This window comes from Platichthys flesus, chromosome 2 (genome assembly GCF_949316205.1).
Source record: "Platichthys flesus chromosome 2, fPlaFle2.1, whole genome shotgun sequence".
Lineage (NCBI taxonomy): Eukaryota > Metazoa > Chordata > Actinopteri > Pleuronectiformes > Pleuronectidae > Platichthys > Platichthys flesus.
This window is the reverse complement of record NC_084946.1, coordinates 25,733,392-25,755,067: the sequence shown is the minus strand read 5'-3', so window position 1 is coordinate 25,755,067 and position 21,676 is coordinate 25,733,392. Positions and strand designations below refer to the sequence as shown.

General features: G+C 43.4%; 1 protein-coding gene across 6 annotated transcripts in view; it reads left to right on the top strand.

Annotated features, from left to right (window-relative positions):
- Positions 1-209: 209 nt before the first annotated feature.
- The window catches only part of LOC133970844 (plasma membrane calcium-transporting ATPase 1-like), a 79,343-nt gene continuing 57,876 nt past the window's right edge, over positions 210-21,676 (top strand). For 2 of the 6 annotated variants that reach the window (XM_062407965.1, XM_062407947.1), the window contains exon 1: positions 210-714. The gene's annotated coding sequence lies outside the window, so the exon portion shown is untranslated. Of the gene's footprint in view, positions 715-972; positions 1,319-21,676 lie in introns of those variants that run through there. The other 4 variants (XM_062407956.1, XM_062407974.1, XM_062407929.1 and 1 more) reach the window with 3 other exon arrangements.

Genomic DNA, 21,676 nt, shown 5'->3' with positions numbered 1-21,676 from the left:
CCCCCCCGCCCGCCCGCTGGTTTCTGCCTCAATCAATTCATGGATCCACCTTAAAAAACAAGGTGGTGCCTCCCTCCCTCACCCTCCCTCACTCCGGGCAAACGTCGGTTCTTTTTTCTTCCTCTTTGAATGAGCCGGACCCCCTCACCCTCCTCCTCCTCCTCTTCACCACCACCATCACTCTCCCCCACCACCACCACCACCACCTCTCCCAGTCCCACCCACACGCGCACACACACTCTCACTCACACCAGTCACTTACTGTATCTGCTCTTTGTTATCGCAGCCTCGTGTGTGTGTGTGTTTGCGGAGAAAGGAGAACAAGAAGGAGGGAGTTTGCCTTTTTTCCTCCTTTTTTTTTAACCGGATTGATTTCTGACCGAACCGGGATCTGGTTAGTTTATCTGCGGGAGGAAGAAGCTGCTGCAGCCGCTTCAGGAACCACAGCCACCGCGGCTTCGTCCACAGTCAAACAAACTGCCCGGAACCAGGGCGACGATAGAGGGTTACTCTTCTTCCTCCACTCGGTCCTCCTGTCTGTCAACCTCCCTCCATTTCCGTCGCCCCCCCTCCTCCTCCTCCTCTTCCTCCTCCGCCGCCGCCGCAGTTGTCAACTTGGAGCCGCGCTGGGAAATGGACAAACCCCTCTGAAGTGGAGCCGCTGCCCGCCTCATCAACACAGCCGTGATTCGGACGCGGATTCCCGGAGTGGAGGTAACCGCTCTCCCCTCTCTTGTCTCCGCCTGTTTAACCTTTATTTTTTAACAGAACTTTCTCTTCCTCTCTCCCTCCACATGTGTGGGGGTTAAAACACCGTTAAAGTGACATATTCATGCCTGGAGAAGTCCGCCGGTCGCCCGCGCCGCTTAGCATCCGGCTAACCTTCGCTCCACCGCCGCCTCTCCACCTTGACACCGACTTTCTTAGCAACTACAACCGATTTGAAAGGGCCCCCCCCCCACACAGGTGTGAACGCACGACCCTCCGCCGGTACCGCGAACCTCCATTTTCCTCCACTCTCCGTTTCATTAGTCTCAACCGCGTCTCCTGCCGCCGACCCTCCGCCCCGCAGGCACGTTTTCTCCCCGTCTCCCCCTTGCCCCGCGTCCCGGCAGTTAGCTCGGTTACACCCGCCTCTCTGGCCGCAGTCCACCGCTGTCAAGGCTCCATTCAGACACATCGTGGACGCCAACTCGAGTGGCCGCGCTGTGCGATCGTTTCGAGGGGAATCGACCGCACCGGTAATCGATCCACGTTCGGATAACAACTTTTGGACGCGGCGCTCGCTAGTTTCCTGCCTTTTTCCAGCCAGGACACCGTGAGTGCACCTCAGTTTGTAAAGTTGTCATTTTAGCCGAATAGCGTGTTGAGCATGCGGGGGATCGAAGCCGAACCGGGAAGCGGGCTCGGTTTATTCTGGGCACGTGTTTGAAATGTGTGAAAATCTCAACGTTGACTGCGGAACAAAGAGGTGTTGTTAGAAATGCCCGATTCCGCGAGGTGATTTGGTGACGGGGCTCTCCCGGAGCGCCTGAGCGGCACGTATCGACTGTTGCAGGGGCTGCGAGGCAGGAATCCGACCTCCTGCGGATGTCTGGAAGCAGTTAGTGAAAGCACCAGGATCACCCGGGCTGTGCGGACTCCGGGTGTGTTGTTTCTCGGGCCACTGGTTGCTGCTCTGGTGTGTTGAAACGTGTTACTGGTGTGACTGGTCATGACTGCGGCGCCTTCAGGGTGAGCTGGCTCAGCTTGTTGGAGTGGTTTCCCCACATCGAGCAGCCAACAGGGTCAGTTGCACTTCTGCTTTCCAGGCTGTCACTGTGACGCGCGGAAGTGAAGGAGAGGTAGGGATACACATCTTTATCTTGCTCGATTTTTTTAAATTTATTTTTCAATTAAGGGACGTTCAGCTCGAGAAGAACAGTCCTTACGTCATCTGCCAAGATGGGCGGATGAACAGCAGCAGCCCTGCTCCTTCTTTCCTCCTCTCCTCTCATTTCATCCACCTCCTCCTCCCCTCTGTATCTGGGTGTGTCCTGCCTTATTGCGTTAGGAAGGAGGGGGGATCCCGCATCTTGGCTCATGGTTACTCCTCAGCTTGTGACCTCCAAACGAGGGCATTGCTCCTTCTGTTTTCCAGGGCTGCAGATTCACCAATCAGAGGAGGCTCTTCTGCAAAGCAAATCAAACTTTGATGCCCCGTCAGAGCAAGAGGTCCCATTTTTTAGGTGGTGGTGACGGGAGCACAGTGGCTCTGTTGTTGATTCATTAGGGGGGGAAATGGCTTCTTTTGTTTTTCAGGATTTCTCCTACTCCTGTGGGTCCACAGGTTTATGATAAAGCAGACGCTTTAGACCCATTTGTATTAGACGGAGAAAGCAAATCTCCAGTGATGCATTGATCTAATTTAAAGGATAGACTGCCGGTCCATCCAGGCTGCACCCTGCCTGTCGCCCCAATGTCAGCTGGGATTGTCTCCATCCCCCTGCGACCCTCGAAGGATACGAGATATAGATAATGGATCGACGGATGATTTATGGGATGTGTGGGTGCAGAGAACGGACAGACCCTCTTAACGGCACCATTTGATAAAGTCTGTGGGTTGATTTAATCACCACTAACTTCTCGCAAACCACCAGGTGTTTTTTGAGGCAATACAACAAGGTGCACAGGACAACGTATTAAAATAGTCACAGTCCTATAAGGAATCCTTCATGAACCGGTTCAGCTGACGTGGTCCGTCGCCCAGATCCTGATGCATGTTGTCTGGTGATATAATTAGCTAATAGATGTCTGCCTGAACAGCAGCTCCACTAATGGCGTTTGCTGTGCGAAATAGCCCCTCTGCTGCGGCTCCCTGAAGGTTAACAGTTAAATGGAAGTGTATTTATATTCCGTGAAGTCAGCCGAGGTGGGCTCTACTCGAGGCAAGGTGGTCTCCGTGTGATTTTAACCGAAGCTAAAAAGATTAGTTGGTTAATTAAGACCTACAAGGAATCTGCTCTGGTTATTGGTGCATACAATGAACATAGAAACATAAAAACACAATAAATACAACACACATAAGAAAAGCAATAAAAATAAACAGTATATATTTACTCACTATTTACTTCTTATTGACTCCCTTTTTCTAATATTTTTACAAAATAATCAGGTCATTGTTCAAATAATTTCCCTCACAAATATGTTTGGGATGTCGGCCGTAAAAAGCATCACATTAACATATTGACATCACATGGGCTGTTTTTACAGTTCCTCAGATAAAGCTATAGAATATCTTAATGAAGTTAAGTAGACATTTTCTAGAGGGGCCATATGTGAGAACGTATACATGTCTCTGCCAGCTCCTAAGTAAAACATCTCAGCAATGTACGAGTGAGATCATGCGAGCGAGGGGGCGTGTTGATGAATGTTTCAACAAGTATCAGACACACAACTGTAAAAAAAAAAAACAAGATTACAAATATCTCCGGAGGAAAGAGGTAGAAGACGCAGACAAAGATGTAAAGTTGGAAAGACAATGAGATTTGAGAGCTTGATGATCAGGACATTTCACACTTTATGTATGAGTCTGACCAAGACGAACTTTCAAACTCTGGAGCATGTCGAGTATGCTATGGAAATTTTCGGAGCTTGTGTCTGAAAAAGGGCTGTAGTCAGCTGAGCTCATGGTTTTAACTTGTTTAAGAGTTTGTCCTCCTGCTTCTCCCAATGAGAGAACACGAGTTAACAGTTAACATGTTATTCTGAGGTGATAGTGTTTGTCAAAATGAATTTACCATGTGAACCATGCAGCTGGTTGCAGGTAATTGCATCACGCCTGTTTTTGTCCGTGCTGGCCACGCCCCCTTGCTGTTATTTTTTTCGACTCTACCATTTTTCGATTAACAGTTTTTATATGTACATTTTTAAATATACAATCTGCCTTGGTGATAGACCGACAACCCGTCCAGGAGAACCCCTCTGTGGGATTGGCTGAGCCCTCATGATACCCTGTGTAGGATAATGAGTAGGTGCTGTAGATAAATGGATGCATGATGCCAGCTGCGGTCTACAGTGGAAATTATCATAATGAGTAATGTCTGAGGAGAATGCAGCTTTCAATCTGATGAATATTATCAGGAGGACACAGTCGTGTTTACCTACAGGCTGATGATGGGGACGATGATGATGATGATAGGACTGCAGGCAGAGAAGGGTGCTGACTCAGGTTTCCTATATATTACTATGTTTTTGTCTTTTTAAACTTAAACAACCTCCTTTCAAACAAGTGTTTAAGATCCATATCAGGAATAATCCCCACCCACAGTCACACACCTGAAAACACATGACCATTCATTTAAACTGGTCCAGTGTGTGCTGGTGGAAACAGTAACATGTAGGGTTGGATATAAGAACAGCTGGACTGGTATCTGCTTTGCCCTTCATGTGTTTACAGTGACTGGGATTAGAACCAGTGCAAACTGCTCTCCCCACGAAGCAAATGTTTTTTTAATCTATTCTATTTTCTTGTCAGTTTTTGTCATCTTCATTGTAAAGCAGTGATTTTTACTACATTTCCTGGAGGCCTTTAAAAAAACGAGCAGAAAACAGGAGATTACTTAGGTCTTTATATATTTATTTCCGTGTCTGTCTGGATGTTGAAGTGTCTGGTCCAGACCGGGATGATGTGTGTTTTCCTCTCTGTCCGTCACGTATGATGTGAGGAGCTGCAGTGGATTGTGGGTGACTGAGGTAACTGTCTGTGAATAATCTTGTTGCTGGGTTTTCTCCTCTCTGATGGATTCCTCCCAGCTGATTGCTGAATGTTTGTTTCAAAATGGCATCACTACAAATTAAACCTTGCTCTCCGTCTTATTGAGATACACACACCTCTTATTGAACAGTGATGTAACAGCCTGTTAATCCAGGCCCCTGAAGTGCCTGGTCACATCTGCAGTGTATTAAAAGCGAGCTCGTCTTCGGCTGGTTATGTGGAGGTGGTGTTGCTCTCTAAAACCGTCTGGGCAGTTACTCACCAGATTTAAAAACTGTAAACCAGACACCCGATCGAAGCAGCACACCCGAACAGCGACAGTGTTTATTGCATATGTGTTTAGCGTGTGTGTTTTGATGAGTTGACACCTCAGACGAAACCTGCTCCACTGACAGTCAGGCTGAAAAACCAGTGTGTTAGTGTGACCTCAGTGGTTCAGACCTTCAGACCCCAGATGGAGTGCAAACCCTCCGAGGCTTGATTTACAGATCACAATGACCTGAGTCACCCTGCGGCAGAGGAGCAGTTTCCTCCCTCTCTGCTGAACTGTCTGGATTCCAGTGTTCTGTCTATCTGTTGAATGTTTGTGATATTCATGTGGGGATCTTGTTCTGATTACCTGGTATTGGGGAGCATATAATAGATTCTCTTGAATGAAGGCAAGTTCATATGTATAAAATCCTCAATCACAGAAAGTTCATTTGACAACTGTGATGTCGAGGGCTGTAGAGGAGGTGTTAGAATTTAGACTTTGACATTAGCATGTTTTGTTAGCATGTAGAGAGCGCTTCAAAATCAGTCATAACAGAAAATATAACATTTAATAGTAATTAACATGGCTCAGAGTTTTCAGGGGAAACTGGCAGGGACACAGAACTAACCCCACATCTAAACATCTTGTCTTTGAATAACTATTCATATCTATTGTTGATGCATGATGTAGCTATCGTCAGTATTTCTCTGTTATTGTTGCTGTTTCTTTCTGATCCACATAATAATCATAGATTATCAAAGATGTAATGTTTCTACCCCGGACTGCTTGTTGGTTGGTTTGCATGTTTGTTTAACTGTCTGCAAGATTACACCCAACAAATACAAACAAATGAATTACAACAGAACTGAGTGGAAGGCTGTGTTGTGAGTCAGGGAGGAAACCATTACAGTTTGGATCAAGGAATTTCCACTTTTTAAAAAGTTGTCTGACTTGACATTTTGACATCTTGAGTGACTTTAGAAGGGGTCTTGTGTCAGATTCAGAAGGTATTTATTGCCAAGTAGGTTTACACCTACCTGGAATTTGCTCTGGTTGTTGGTTCATACAATAAACATAAAAAAACACAATAACTACAACACGCATAAGAAAAAAATGAAAACAATATCGGTACCCACCCCACTGAGGGCCTTTCTAGTTTGCACATAAACACACTTGTTTTTCTATTACCTGACCTAAATGATTAATGGATTGATGACTAAAATAATCATTAGCTGCAGCTCTTATATCTAAATAAATTATGATGCAGCATATTTTCTCCGAACCCAAGAGGAATGTTTATCGATGTTCTTTTCCAATGAATGAATTACCTGTAAAATCACTTCAGCAGATCAATGCAGAAATCCAGTATATCTAACCTGGTCATTTGGGTTCTTACAGAGAAATTAGAAGGTTAGATACTTCGGTAAGAACAGTAAAAATCCCCCTGAATCATATTGCTGAACCCTGGTTGGTGGGACACGTCACTGTGACAGCATCATCCAGTCCTACACCAGAGGATGGTGTCATTCACAGCCGGGGCCGACTGAACCTAAACGTCGGCTACACTGCTGAACGTGAAGGTTTTTAAAATTCAGTGAAATGTGGAAACCCCTCAGCAGACGGAATCCCTGCCTGTGAACCAGATCCAGCAGCGCACACTGGCTCTTATGTAAGTCCACATCAATTATTAATGGACGCGGCGCAGCTGGGAGAAGCTGGGTCCTATATTTAAGATATGGATGGTCTGCGCTCAGCCTAGCCTCACTATTTGTGGTTATAATAGGGCTGTTGGCCTTTATAATTATTTCATAATTCTGCTGGCAGGAAAGAGTTCATCCATGTCCTTCCAAATACAGCTGTGTGCAATGCTGTTATTTATTCATCATCTTCTAATTTTAACTGGGAAAGCTTCGAGTTACAGACCAACGAGACAGATAAAAACACAATATGATACAAACACAATATTCACTTAGTAATTGAAGATGTTGACGTATGAATTAAATGTTAAAACGGAATGACTTTGGACATTTACACGTTATGAGATGATTCTTATCCAAGCTGCTACTAATGATTGTGATCATTATCGGCTAATTCCCTCAATTGATTAAAACAAAGGGTTTTCGCGGTTGACTGCCAGCTGGTTTGTGTATGAATTGGTTTCATTCATCTCAGAGCCAGTGCATTGTTACAGGCAGGTTGTTGTTTCTGATTTATTATTAAGGCTCCTCGCTGGTTCCAATCTCCTGTTTTAATTTTTGTTTTGACTCCAAACTATAAACTACTCTCTTACACAAATGATTTCCTCTCGCTTCTACTTTGCTTTTATATGTTTGCTCCTAAGCTGCTGTCAGTGAAACTCGACACGTCCACAGTTGTGGTATAATCCCTTCCTCTCCTAGTATATCTCCTTGAATGCAGGTCTATCAAACAGCGCTTCTTATTATATACACTGAGAATATGTATATCCAGCATTACACAAAGTGTTTCAAATATAAACTTGATGTGAAAGTGTCGGGATTTGGTGACAACAGTTTAGCACAACTGAAACAAACACAATCAAGTTTGAGAAACAGTATTGGACTGATGGAATTTGTGCTTCGATGCATTTCAAGGCTTTTCAGGAATCAGGTTTAATACGGTTGTAGAAAATAGATTCTTCTAAATTCCTGATTGGCTGACAGGCCGGCTTAATATATCAGCAGCCTGCAGCCCAACCCAAGGTTGACTGCTTCGACAAATTAGGGCTGGTCTTTGTTTCACTCCGTCTCACACTCACCAGTGGAAGATTCCACACGTGCAAAGTTCAGACCCGCTCAGCGTGCGGCTTATGTTAAAGTACAGGTAACCATGGCAACAGAAGGGATGCTCCAGGCTCTGTTAGCATTGAGCTGACCGCTGGAAACGAACCAACCCACGGACTAATACTGACACGCAACACACCTTAAAGCTCAGAGGAGGATTCAAGAAACAGCTGAGCCTTGTTCCTTTGCTCAGCGGAAACGATAGAAGAAACTATAACGGACTCTAAGATGTCCACATGGAGACGATAGTGACCTCATCGTCTGTGTTGTCCGTCTTTTCATTGGACGTGATTGTCACGGGAACACCGTGTTGCTGTGGGTCCACTGGCTTTTGTAGAAATCCATGCATGTGTCGTGGAGGCGTCGGCAGGATTGACGATTATAGCTGGACCATCTGAAAGTGTCCTCCTGACACATGCTTACATAACACGTGTGTGTGTGTGTGTGTGTGTGTGTGTGTGTGTGTGTGTGTGTGTGTGTGTGTGTGTGTGTGTGTGTGTGTGTGTGTGTGTGTGTGTGTGTGTGTGTGTGTGTGTGTGTGTGTGTGTGTGTGTGTGTGTGTGTGTGTGTGTGTGTGTGTGTGTGTGTGTGTGTGTGTGTGTGTGTGTGTGTGTGTGTGTGTGTGTGTGTGTGTGTGTTGTTTGGCAGGTGTTTTGTGGGTGGTAATGTGGGCGTTTATGTTTGTGAGTGACAGACTGAAGGGTTTGAGCTGCAGGAAGGATATTCAGCAGCAGCAGATCTGAATCAAAGAGTCTCTCACTACACTTGTAATATTACTGTGTTGACGAGGGTTCAGGTTCAAAGATTCATTTTCGATTTGTGAAACCCTTTGAGGGCTGAGAAACCTTTAGGGGCCTAATTAATGGTGGCAACACGTAACCTGAAATGAGATGAGCAGCACATATGCATGTATGTGCATATATGCATATGAAATGTTGATTGAATATGGATCAGATCCAAAGGCATTAGGTCCTCATTCCTAGCTTTAAGGACTAGAAAGGCTCAGCACCGACCTTTGACAAGTCTCTTTACATATATTCAAACTGCACCTAAACATTCATACTGATGATGATGCAGATGTGGGGACCCATGCTGCTGTCCTACCATCCTGTGCACCTTGTGTGTGGTTTTGTGACACGGCACAGCAGCCCCGTCTTTGTTTACCACATTCAAATTTGGTTTACTGACATCCGACACAAACGGAGGTTTGAACACGAGGCTCTGAATTCAAGGGGGGGGGGGGGGGTGAAAGGATTTATCATCAATAAGAAACCAATCCTTGAGGCATGTTTACAGGTTTTCACAGGTTTTGACATCTATCCTTCTGGTTGCAGTATAGAGTATAGTATATACGCACCATACATATTGAGGATGTAAATTAGTGAACAATGACAAATGTTAGCAATGAAACCAACAAGATATACCGGTTTAAAATAAGAGGGTAAATAACAGTCGGCTTACAAGAGAGATAAAACAAACATGAAGCAGTGGAGAGTTGAATTAGAGTTGCACTGGCATCACATACATTTAAAATGTAGACATTGATGATCTGAAATTTCAAATGGAACTCTGTCTGTTTTTGCTCCTTTTCCTTCTCACTGCTCCAGCTTTAACTTTTCTCACCTCCTGAAGGGGGGGGGGGGGGTGTGGGGGTGGGTGGGTGTATCCTGATGAAGCCGTCCGTGCAGAGAGGTGTTGAAGCTTGTTGTGAATGTGATGAGCTGCAGTGAGCACGTGTATGTGTGCGCTCTTGTACAGCTGTCTTTGTGAGGACCAGTTAGAGTCTACAACCTACAGAGTGGGGACATTTTGGGGAAGTGAGGACATTGGCCGGTCCTCACTTTGTGACCCCCCCCCCCCCCTTAATGAAAGGGTTAAGACTTGGTGTTTGGGTTGGGCATGTAGTTTTTCTTTTTGTTGTGGAAATCCCTCCAGCAGATTGTGTGTACTCTTGTAAACTAAAAAAACAAAGCTGTAGAAAACATGACCTCTTTGTGTGGAGGAAATGATCTCTTGTATTTTTTTTTTCATGTCCAGTTGAGAAACAGTTTATAAATATGGAAGAATTGTCTGTGAGCTCAAATCTGAGATAACAACCGACTCCGTGTTCCAATGTCAGCAAACATACTTTCACACATTGAGCTGTTAAGCTGGATTTATACTTAACTCACATGCTGTAGTTTTAGAGTACACTGTAAGTAGCCGACTACTCTTCAAAAATGTAACAAGAGATTTGTGCACAGCGACCAGAGTTAAGAGACGGTGTTTCCCCTCTGACAGAGATTGGTCAGCTTGAATACAACATGAGGCATGTTGAAAAAAAAAAAAAGGGTTCTTCTAGCTCATCACTCTCGATCACAGTGAATGAAAGAATGGAACAGTCTCATAGTCATCAGTGGAACAAAGTGGACCTGCCTCCTATCACAAAATGAATATTAGACTGTAAATACTGCAGAGAATTTAATTAAATGGACGAAGCACCGGCTGTATGATGCATTCGTTCTGTGATGTGTCGACCCTGAACTATAAATCAAACCCTCGTGCATAATGAAGTATAAATCCTCCTCACAGCCTCAGTGCTCTGGACTTTGAGCAGGCGGCTGCAGGGCACGAATCTGACCAACGTCATGCGACATATGTGAAATGATCATGCAACATAATGATGATTTGATATTGGAAGTTCAGCTAAATGACGAACAGCTGTGAACTGACTCAGCTCCCGAGTAGTTTTATAATTTTAATAATTTAAACTGGAGTTGTGCAGATTCTGTAGTCCACTATGTGTGTGTGTGTTTTAAGGCTGGCAGCTCACTTGTCCCTCTGCAGCATGTTAACAACTGATAAAGATAAGAGAGTAGAGAGCGGGATGCTGCAGGAGAAAGAAACCGATCAGAGAGCTTTGTACCAACACGCTGCCAGAACTGAAACATACGGTGCAGAGCTGCTCTGACTCAGTTGGTGGTTCATTATTTCATAAGCAGCAAGTTGTTTGAATCCAAATCAAATGTTCTTGCTCTGTGTGTGCGTGTGTTAGTATGTCTCAGTGGCATAGAAGATGGATGGATAGATGGTGTATTGGACGGATCATCTGTCATCTAACCCAAAACTGTTAAATAAGAACGTCGTTTTCAAACTGAATTTTTTTCAATACCTATATAATCCTGTTTTTTCTGCAGGTTCTGAAGTGCAGTATATCTTAGCTGTTCCCAGGACTGTGCTCTCGATGACAGAGATCTCAGATGTTGTTCCTGGAATCTTCCAGAGCCTCTCTCTCCCAGTCTGTGGGTTAGAGCCCTGAGTGCTGCCAGTACCACTGGCACCACTGTGGTCGTCAGTTTCCACATCTCCTGTCACTCCACTTTCAGCCCTTGGTGTCTTTTTAACTTCTCGTTTTCCTTCTGCTTACTGTTGCTTGGGAACCCTACATCTATCACCATCATGTCCGGTTGGTTGGCCATCACAAGCTGCCCAGATACCTCGGGACAGATCAGTCTGGATCTGACCCACAGTCGTTCTCAACCACCTTCGAATGTGTCTTCCATTTTGACCTTGGACCTTCTACCCCTCGCTCGGTGCAGATGCTCCTGTGCACTTTGCCAGCCTCTTGCAAAATAGAGACATTCTAAGAATCAATGAAAAATCATATAATCACCAACAATGAATTCAGTCATTGATTCATAACAGTATTTACAGTATCCTAACATTGTCAGAGATATGAAAGGCAGAGAAACCAAATTGTGAAACGTACAGCAAAATCTACCACCCTAGAAATGAAAATGGTCCTGCAGGGGAAAGAAAACAGCATATAGCCCCACCCTGTGACATCCTGGAAAATGTGACTGTTTGTCTCTTCTGACATTAAGTAAATATGATATTTCATCACATCAAGAACTCACATTAGTGTCCACTGACATCACCGTGTTCCACTAAGTCCTGTATGTACTGATGTCTGCAGGGTACTCGTATGGTGTAGAGCGAGGTGTGTGTCTGTGTGTGTGTGTGTGTGTGTGTGTGTTCTCTCAGAGACAGTCAGGAAGAGGCGTCAGTCAGAAGAGGAAATGAGCAGATGGAGGGCGGACGCAGAGCCAACAGGAAGTAGAGGCCTGATGGTTTCCTCATGTTGTGTTGGCAACAGTCAGGATTTCACTTCCCTGTTCCCAACACAGCCAACAGGTGCTGTGTGTGTGTCTGTGTGTGTGTGAGAGAGAGAGAGAAGCGTTTCAGTTCAGTTCTTCACCTCAAAAGGACTCTCTGAAAAGACCTTGAGAAGTGTTAGAGGACCAGTTTCCTGGACCTCGACTAATTACAGTTTAAACCCAGCAGATGTGGAGTCAGGTCTAAATTACACACGCTCTGTTCCGTTCGGTCCAACTATTATCTAAAGCTGTTGAGCTCCTCTGGAAGCTGTAAAATGTAGTTTTGGTAAAAAATGTAAAAAAAAAAAAGGAGTTAATTCAGTTCTGTCACCAGTGAAATCCTCCTTTATAAAAACAACGGCCTCTTCTTTGTCACTGAGGGAAATTTTGTCTCCAGGTGAATGTGATGGAACAAAATGATCTGCTCACGTCTTGTGGTTGCCGGGGTGATGTGTTGTCTCCTGAGGACTTGTGAATATTGCTTCCTGACATTTTGTGTGTGGCTTTGTTGAAGGGAAACATTTTAGACAACGTATACTGGAGACATCTGAAAAGATAAAGATAAATGTTTTAGTGGCCTGCTGCATTATTTGTAATGTCTCCATGTGTTCTTGGCCTGGCTGTGGGAAAGACTTTTTGCAAGATAACATGGTTTTTTTCAAGGGTTATTCGCTGGATAGCTCATATCTTTCTTACTTTACTATACTTTAGCATATGTGTGAATTTGAGTCATTATCGTCTTAAAAAGTAGAAGCTTATAGAAAGATAACTTGTAGAAATTAGCAGAAACCCTACATTATTATACTTGTTTTTTCCCCACTGTTTGTTATTATACTTGCACAAAATAACCTTTCCTAAATTCCAGAAAAGGTCAGGAAGCCACAATCCTGTAATACAATGCTTGTTTTAAAAATATACCTTTTAAATATGTTTGTATGTTTAAATCAGTGGAGATGATACCATTTAGCATTGAAGTGTCCTCCTTGGAGACTGGTTGAAGATGACCCAGTACATCCCTGCCCATGTTCAGTGTTGTTGATGCATTAATATCTCGGACAATTCTCATTCACTATTTGAAATAAAAATTGAGGGAATATTCATTTTTTCCCTCCCTGTTTGTCAGAAGTAATTTAATTTATGACCAAGGAAAAATCTAATCTTATTGAATCAGAGTTTAATAAATACTAATATCCAGTTTTATCAAATCTTCTATTCTCAGTGTATTTCATCTATGCAAATGTTTCTGTATTATTGTTATCTCTGCTCATAGCCCATGTATTTAGATTCCCACTGAAGAGAAGGGGAGAGATGCACTCAGACCCTGATGCTGACTCATGCTCAACACATTTTTGTACATTTGTGTATTATTCAGGGAACCTCCCAGCCAACACAGAACACTCTGCTGTTTAGGCTGCGTTGCCATGGCCCCGTTTTCCTACATATTTTTAAAGCATTGCTAAAAGCAGTCATGAGAATAGGCGGGTCGGTGTCTGTGGGGGGGGGGGAACCCTGCTGACATTCAGTTGTGGTTCTCGTTCTCGATTGTAGACGCAGCAGAGAGTCCCCGTTGTGGTTTGTTTTCCGTCCTCGGCCTCAGTCACATGTCGAGCTGACAACATGGAACTCCTGTGACGAACACATTTCCAGCCCTGCACGGATTACGGAGCTGGTCTGTGCTGGGAGAGCGGGGTCGCTGGTATGCAGTGTTTGTGTTGTCGACGCTGGGCGTGGCTCTGTTTGGCCACGGTGACTGAACACTCCACTTGAGTTTCTTGAACTCTAAACGTCGTTATAACTCGGTGGCTTGTGACCCTGAGGAGCAGAGTTGGATGTGGAGGGTGGTTCTTCTGACCTGTTATTCTGTTTGACACTCAGTGCAGTCTGAGAGCCTGTGGCCTCGGTGCTGTGAGATCATGTGCTCAGTGAAACTCAAGTGGCTTTTCATTTCAAAGTTCACCAGAGAAAAAAGTGTGTGTCTGTGTGTGTGTCCACCCAGCACGACTTCACACACTGCATGTTATCACGTGACTTTGAACGTGTCATATGCCTTTAACATTATTTACGGAGCCTGAACATTTTGAATTGATACCTCTTTGATGTCCAGACTAAAATGTGAAGAAACCAGTGGCTGGATCTGAGGCGTAGTATTCTTCAGTTTAACCATAAACTTTATTATACATATGAAAGAACACAAACACAATCAATTGTTTAGAACTTGAATTGAGAAAATATTTCCCCCCCATATATTTCTACATTGATCTGTAAAATAAACGTTTTTACATAATTGCTGATACGATATGACTGTGAAATACTAATATCGACTGATTTTATCACCCAACCAATAAATCAGTCGTGCTTGATAATTTCAATGTGGTTTCTAGGAGATAAAGTTGCAGTGAGCCAAATAGTGAACCATAACTTCTCCTGAGATGTGTGTTGGAATTGAAGCTTTGGATTAAAGTGTCTTTAGCTAAATGTTTTATCGCGTCATGAACAGCTTAAGTTGAAGCACAGAAAAAAGAGGCACTTGGTGTTAAAGTGTCTCGGAGTGATTTGAAGTACAAACACTTCAGAGGAGAAACATTAAATGTAGTTCTCACTGCTTAAACCAGTTGATTAATCTAGTCATGGATTTAACTTCCTCTTTCTTGATGTGTCTCAGTTACTCAAACTCTGGGCACTGATCCAACACCACAGCTCTTTGTGGAGACATTCACACACCAATATGTTTTTGTGGTTGAGACTTTTTTCCATATCGGAGTGAGTGTTTACTGAAAATCTGACATTTCTTTAGCAGACATCAACAGACACACTATCACAGTTTTGTCTAATCGATGTAACCAACAGTTCTGCTGTAGGTTTACTGTCACAGACCTGACCAACGCCACTGATCCGCTGTGATTGCTGTTAATGACCTGGTGCTGCAGCCACTGTCCTCTTTTGGTGCGTTTACACTGTCCCCGGGGGAGAGGGAACCTTTCCAGGACATCTGTTCCTCTATCTGCAGCTCAACATGGACGAATCAGGGTCTAAATAAAATTTTAATAGGTTTTCCCCAGAAAAGGTTCCTGCGCTGAACTTTGTTTGTGGGGCTTTGTTTTTGAGGCATTGTTGTTTTATCTTGTGGTTTGTGACAATCATTAAACAGGACGAGGAAGCCTGAGAGATTTACGACTGATGGACTGACCATTCAGTTTGGTCTTTGTTGTAATTTTTTGGATTAGATTCAACTTTATTGTCATTGCACAGTACAAGTACATATAGAACGAAATGCAGTTTAGCATCTAACCAGAAGTGCAAACAAAAAGGCATTAAAAGTGGAGAGTATTGTGCATAGTGGAATATGTAGATAAATAGGAAGTACAGTTAGAAATAAATTGAGTAGAAATGATGTGAAAGGCGATGGTCACATTTGTGATTCATGAAAAAATTTGTCTACGCTTCCTGGGGCTTTGGCCTCAATCTGCTGGATGAACTTAACACTCTGGGAAAGTCCTTGGACCTTTTTCTGTGGACAAGCACCTCAAGTGTCTCTATAGAAAAAGCGTCTCCAAGCCAATTTCCCCAAATCACTTCCCTGTTCATAATATCCCAGACCAAATATGACCTTTGAATTCTTGCAGCGCATAAAAGTTATGATGGTAAAAGTCAGTGTGTTAACTGAGCTGCGCTGATTCATCACACTGTTAATTATGTTGCAACATGTATTTCCAAAGTTTCAAAATGTCAATCAAACCGACAAAGTGAAGAAAATACCGACTATAAAAAGTCTTGTATATGAAACTTAAAGAAAACACCACATTGTTTTCATTTCCTCTTTTTTGCATGCACCACACATTGAGCTCTCACAATGGATCCCTCCTGCACAGCACTGGCCGGGACACTGTGACATGTGTTGTCCTTCTGTCGTCCTGCTGAGACAGAATCTGGCGACTGTTTCCCTCGCTCACCTCCTCTCATTCATCCTCTGAATACGACTCTGTCACACACTCGACTGATCGCACCGCGAGGTTTCCTCCTCCCGACCGTTGACTTGAATGGCAGCTTGTGTATTCTGCGTTCGCACACACACACATTGTCTACTCTCCTAGCACCCAGGAATGTTTTGGTGTCACAATGTCCAACTGGTTTCCAGCCCAACAAACAGCAGACTGTGAGGCCTTTTTTTCCACTCTGCTCTCGGTCACAAGATGCTCCACCAACAGTCATCTGAGTAATGGGCCGTCTCACTGCTGACGACTGCAGGAGGCCGAGAGCTGTTTGGGTTGTTTTCTCTGCACAATGAACGAGAGAAAAATGTCAAACAAATGTTGTTGTGTACAACGGAGCCAATTAGACTCCAGAGTGTGGTAGCAGACTAATACTCAGCTGAGGTTTTGTCATAAAACACCATATACACTAACAGCTATGTAGTTATTTACTCTGTTGTTGTTTTTTTATGATTTTTTAAGTAGTAATAAGTGGAGAAGGGCTAAGGCCACGTCTATGTTTACGCCTGCCGTCCTCAATACATCTGTTCTAATCTGAAAAACTCCGGGGCTGTGTTTTCAGGATGGAACCGGCTCAGATTGAGACATTCAGCAACGAGGATGTTGTCATTTCCTTCCTGATTGTTTCTTATCAGACACGATTCAACTGCCAACACCAGAGGCTAACACTCAGGACCGTTTCCACTGGTCAAAAAACCACTAACACCCACTAATACCTGTAATGGGAAAGGATCCAATCAGCATTCACTCTCAGGTCAATTGACTCTACAGAAGACACAGGCCTTCTTTTTCCATTGGCAGAGATGTGAAACGAGAGAGAGAGAGAGAGAGCCTTGGTGCATTAGTGTCGAACAGGAGCACCAGGGGGAAAAAATGAAGAGAGGCAAACTCCTCTACTGGTAATGGGAAAGGAGTCAATCACCTACTTTTTTTTTTTTTTTTTTTTAGGTTTACCCACTTTCTTTTGTCATTAACGGTTCTTCTCTATCGTTGCTCCAAAAAGAAATCCCTCGTGTTACTTCTGTTGTTTGTGTATTATTCTCTGTAGCTAAGCAGCTGAGTGCAGAGGAGGCAATCTGCTTCCTGTTTACACAGTCACACACACGCATGGCCAGTGAACCTGAATGTCAGCGTGATAGTGTTAGTATGGACGTGGATTATCACTGATACAGTGTGGACAGAGATTGTTTTGATTTTACTTTTTTTTCTTTTAAAACATGGATGTAGGTTCTAGTGGTGAAAAACTGCTAGACAATAACGTTGGTGTTTTTCTAGATCTCTGTGCTGTGAGGCCATCAAACTAAAAGGGTTTCTGCGTGTGCATTGTGAGGCTGCAGCAGAATCAATCAATTAGATGGATTCTCCGTCTTCTTCCAGGACTCTCCTGAGATGGAGCTGGATAGACCTCCACCGTACAGATGAATAATGGCCATCATAATGACCCCCATACTCTGATAAAGGCCCTACTGGTCTGATTGATTTTTTTTTCTTTTTTTTCTCTCCATCTGGTGCTTTTATTTATTCCTGTGATTGACAGGGAACAACGTGGCTTTTAAGTATATTTCTCACATCCTGCACTGAATTGCATATAGCCAGATTTTTATCTGAACACCATGTTAGGAGTGGAGAGCTCAGAGCCGTGTGATGAAGATGATGGTGAAGGTTGTAGAGCTGGTGTCATGAAGGCAGACTCGGCTGTGTTTGCAGCATTTCACCCTGAAACAATGAGTAAAGAGGATTGATTCCCAGCTCTTTATGTCCACAGCGAAACCAGTGACAGTTCATGAAGATGCATGAAAGCTAAAGAACAAGAGCACAAAGAAAATAGATGCAATGTAATTTCAAATCAAATACCATAAATTATATATAATGCAGCAGATATAAATAATACTGCATAATTAAAAAGAAATGGAAATTGGAAAAGCATAAAGGAAACATAAGTAAAAGCATTATACAATCAAGTAAAAGCCGTTTGGTGAGGCTGACTCATGACTGGTCGATGCTCTTTGGCTCCACATGACACCACCAGTGCAAGATGGCGGCAGCCGTATCCAAGATCTCTTAGCTTCATTAGTGGTTAGTGGGAGGAAGCGGTGAAGTGTTTTTCCATCATTATTCAAAAGTGAAAACAGAAAGCTCACAGAGAAACATCATTGTCGTTGATGAGTTTAGATTTGAACATCTGCCTTTGACGATAACAACCTCGTCAAACCTCTAAAACGGTCAGATTTAAGTTTCCTGTTTTGAGTCGGTTGTGAAGATGTGTTTCGTTCTCAGCTGTTTTGTAGCACGACTCATTTTCTATGATCAATTAAACTCACAGTCGCCTCGTGTGTCCTTCAGCAGAGAACCGCTCCTCTGTTGTTCCGTCCCCCCGTAGGTAAAACTAGATTTTTTCCTCGGTGAGGAAATGGAAGATCACTGTGATGGTCTCACAATAAAGTTCTTTATCCTGTTGTTTTGACCTTTTCCAACTCGTGCTCTTCTCCGTGCACCCTGTGGTCTCCTCTGAAACACGGTGAATACTGCCGCTGATTTTCAGCCACCAGGGAAGAGAAAAATGTGTTTCTTTACATATTTATATAGACGCCTGACATGACATCTAAATCAATATATAATGAAATATGACTCACTGCAGTGATTCCTGCAGGAAATAGGTCTGCAGAGGTGGACAAGTTTTTCCAGACATCTCTCTACAAGTCGATTTTTCTTGCAACACTTTACAATCACTCTTATATATCTCATAAGGATCCAACTATTTATTTTAATGTTACTGGAAAAGTTTGAGCTTTTCAAATGCCAGAGGCCTCATCTTGTTTGGTTGTCTATCCATCTGTCCCATGTTAGAGGACAGGATATCTCAAGAATTCCTTAAGGGGAAAAAAATGCATCTGCATCAGAAATTAAGTCAGAATTTGTCCATTTGTAGGTGAACTAAATATGCAGGAGTAGTTTAACATGGTACTGTTTATAACACTGTCCATATTCTTTGCTGGAGAGGCTGAAAAAAAGAGAATACCCACTTCTATTGGCACCACTGGACATGATACAATGTGGGAACCCCCTTTTATAAGAATCTGATTTCATAAGACTGATGTTAAGTTGTCTCTTTCTGGGTTAGTGGCTCTTCAGTTGTTCATGCAACTTGGCCGCTTGTCTATCAACATCAACACCAGAACAATTCACGATGACAAAGTACAAACTCAGTGGTGACCATCACACACAAACAGACACACACACACACACACAGACAATAACCGTTCCCTCAGCACGGCAGACACGAGGCAACACTTTTGTCAATTAGGTTTAGTGAAGAGGAGCGCTAATCTGCTGCAGTAACTCAGCTGTGTAGTAAATGACAAATTAAGAAGCTGCTACTGAAAGCAGGAGTCACGGCAGCTGGTAGACCATGAAACTAAGCAAAGGAGGAAGGAAACAAACTGATTGATGTTCCAACAACCCAACACTTCCTCCTGATTAGCAGCAAAAACACACTGCGACTTTAAATCTGAGCTGCCGCAGCAGTGGAACAGGAACCTGCTCATTGCTCCCAGTATCAGTATAGGACTGGGAGCCTCTGGTCCTCGAATATGTTGCAGGAGGTGTGCTCAGACTGAGAAGACTTGTTAAGTTGCCCTTTAAAGATTCCAGTTATTGAGATAAAGTGCCTCCGACGGCTGTTTATGAACTGCGCTGCCAACTTTATATGTAAATCAGCTTAATGAGTCAGACGGGATCATTTCCATATTCATTCAGGCGCTGTGTGTCCTGGTTAAAACACAAGCTTCTGTTCAGAAAGAGACTGTGTTCAAATCAACCTGTTTCCTCCATGTTGACCAGAAACACTCAGAGGTTGTACGTTGAAGGTAATTCAATTAAATGATTCATGATTAGTTCATTAGCAGAAATCTATTGGTTATGTCTATGACTTGGTTTGTCGTTTATTTGTTGGTCAGCCTGTTTGTGAGTTAGCAGCATTGCACAAAAACATCAGATTGGATTACCACAACCTGCTGCAAGGGTTGTCATATGCGTCAGGAAAGAGGCCTTAAGATTTTGGTGCAGATATAAAATGTGTTCAGAGTTTATCTTTGCATTGCAGTCGTAGTATTGGGAGTGAATATGAATAAGTTCCAAACGAAATCTCTCGGTGACGCCTGGTATCTGTTAAAAGTGAAATGTCACAAACTGCGTCTCAGCGTCCGAGGTGTCCTGACATGTGTTCGGCGTGGAAACACCGATGTTTAGACACATGGTAAAATATAACATAGATGTCTAGATGTGTGTTCACACTGTGTCCTGCACTTCACAAACCGTTACACGCGACCGACCCTGAGTTCTGTGATATCTGAGGCACGTTGAGCCATGACACCCCTGATGTCAAGAGGAAGGTGCAGGTCCTGAGGTTCCTATTGTCTGTCTGCGTTGTCTTGTCAGGATTATTTCCAGCCCTGTGCTGTCGTATTTTTTTTATAGCATTTTCTTCTTCTTCTTCATTTATCTCATGAGAGAAATGCTGCTGTGTCCCACTTGGTGCGTCCTGCTTATCAACGAGTTGCAGACAGCTGCTGTTATCTAACATGTTTGAGACGCTCTCCAAGTCTCACTGACATGCCTCGGCTTTCTGTCACATGAAACTGCATTGTGTAGGAAAAACTAGTTTCTCTGTCGTTGTAATGTAAAGTCATTTCAGGCACATTTTTATAGAAACAGGCCTTTGTCAGGTCGCACAATTATAATAACATATTTAGACTCAGAATAGTCTAAATTTAGGGAACTTGGACACTTTATATGACACAAATTATGTTTCCATGTATATTGGGACCTTTGGAGGAAAGCCATGACACATCTTTACAACACATTTCGAGTCAAGTAGGTGTGTCAGGTAGGTTTTAATAGTCAGGCGGCTTGTTGTAGAAAAATGTGTCAACCAAATATAGAAAATGCCTATTTTGCTCTGAAAAAGAAATAGTTAGTAAATAAATAGATAGTCAGTGATCGCAGATTGTGAGAGTGATTACACAAAAACAGGAAGAACATGGTTGAATTCAGCCATCGTTAAGTTTTAAAACGACCTTTACGTCTCATTGACAGTTCACTGCTAATGTGACTGACTAGTTTAGCCAACGCAAAGTAACAGTGCTGGCTCTTTGACTGGCGCCGTAGAGAGTTTTCGATTTGAGGCTCCACCTGCTGGTATCCAGCCCAGGGGAGGTCGGCTGCCTCCAACCCCAGCTGCAGGTGCTGTCACCTGGGCCATATCAAAGGCAGGTGGGCCCTCCCTCCCAGCTCCATGGAGCTTGTTAGCCGTCGGAGCTAATTAAGAGGCTCTTTATCGCACAGATGCTAACGCACTTCAAAAGAGATCCCCTTCAAAGAACACACAGGTCAGAATTGGAATAAGTGAAAGTGAAAAATATGTATAATTTCATGTTAAATAGTTACAGAGTGTAAAGGACAAGTTGAACTACGCTAATGTCCATGGTTTTTAGTTCCTTCACTAATCGGGTTTCAGGTTATCCACCAGATTTTGGAACTTAACTGCAAAGATTAGCTCCTATTCTGCCATAAAAGCATTAAGGCCAATTCACTGTTTCCATGTTTGCTTGCTAGGGTCTATGTGATCTACATGTTGTTGTTGTTGTCTTCAAACTGGCTGCAGATGTGCCAAATGCTCTTCTCCTTTCGTTTTTCTTTTTTACCTTTTGCTGGTTCATTCAAATACAACAGAAAGGAAGTGA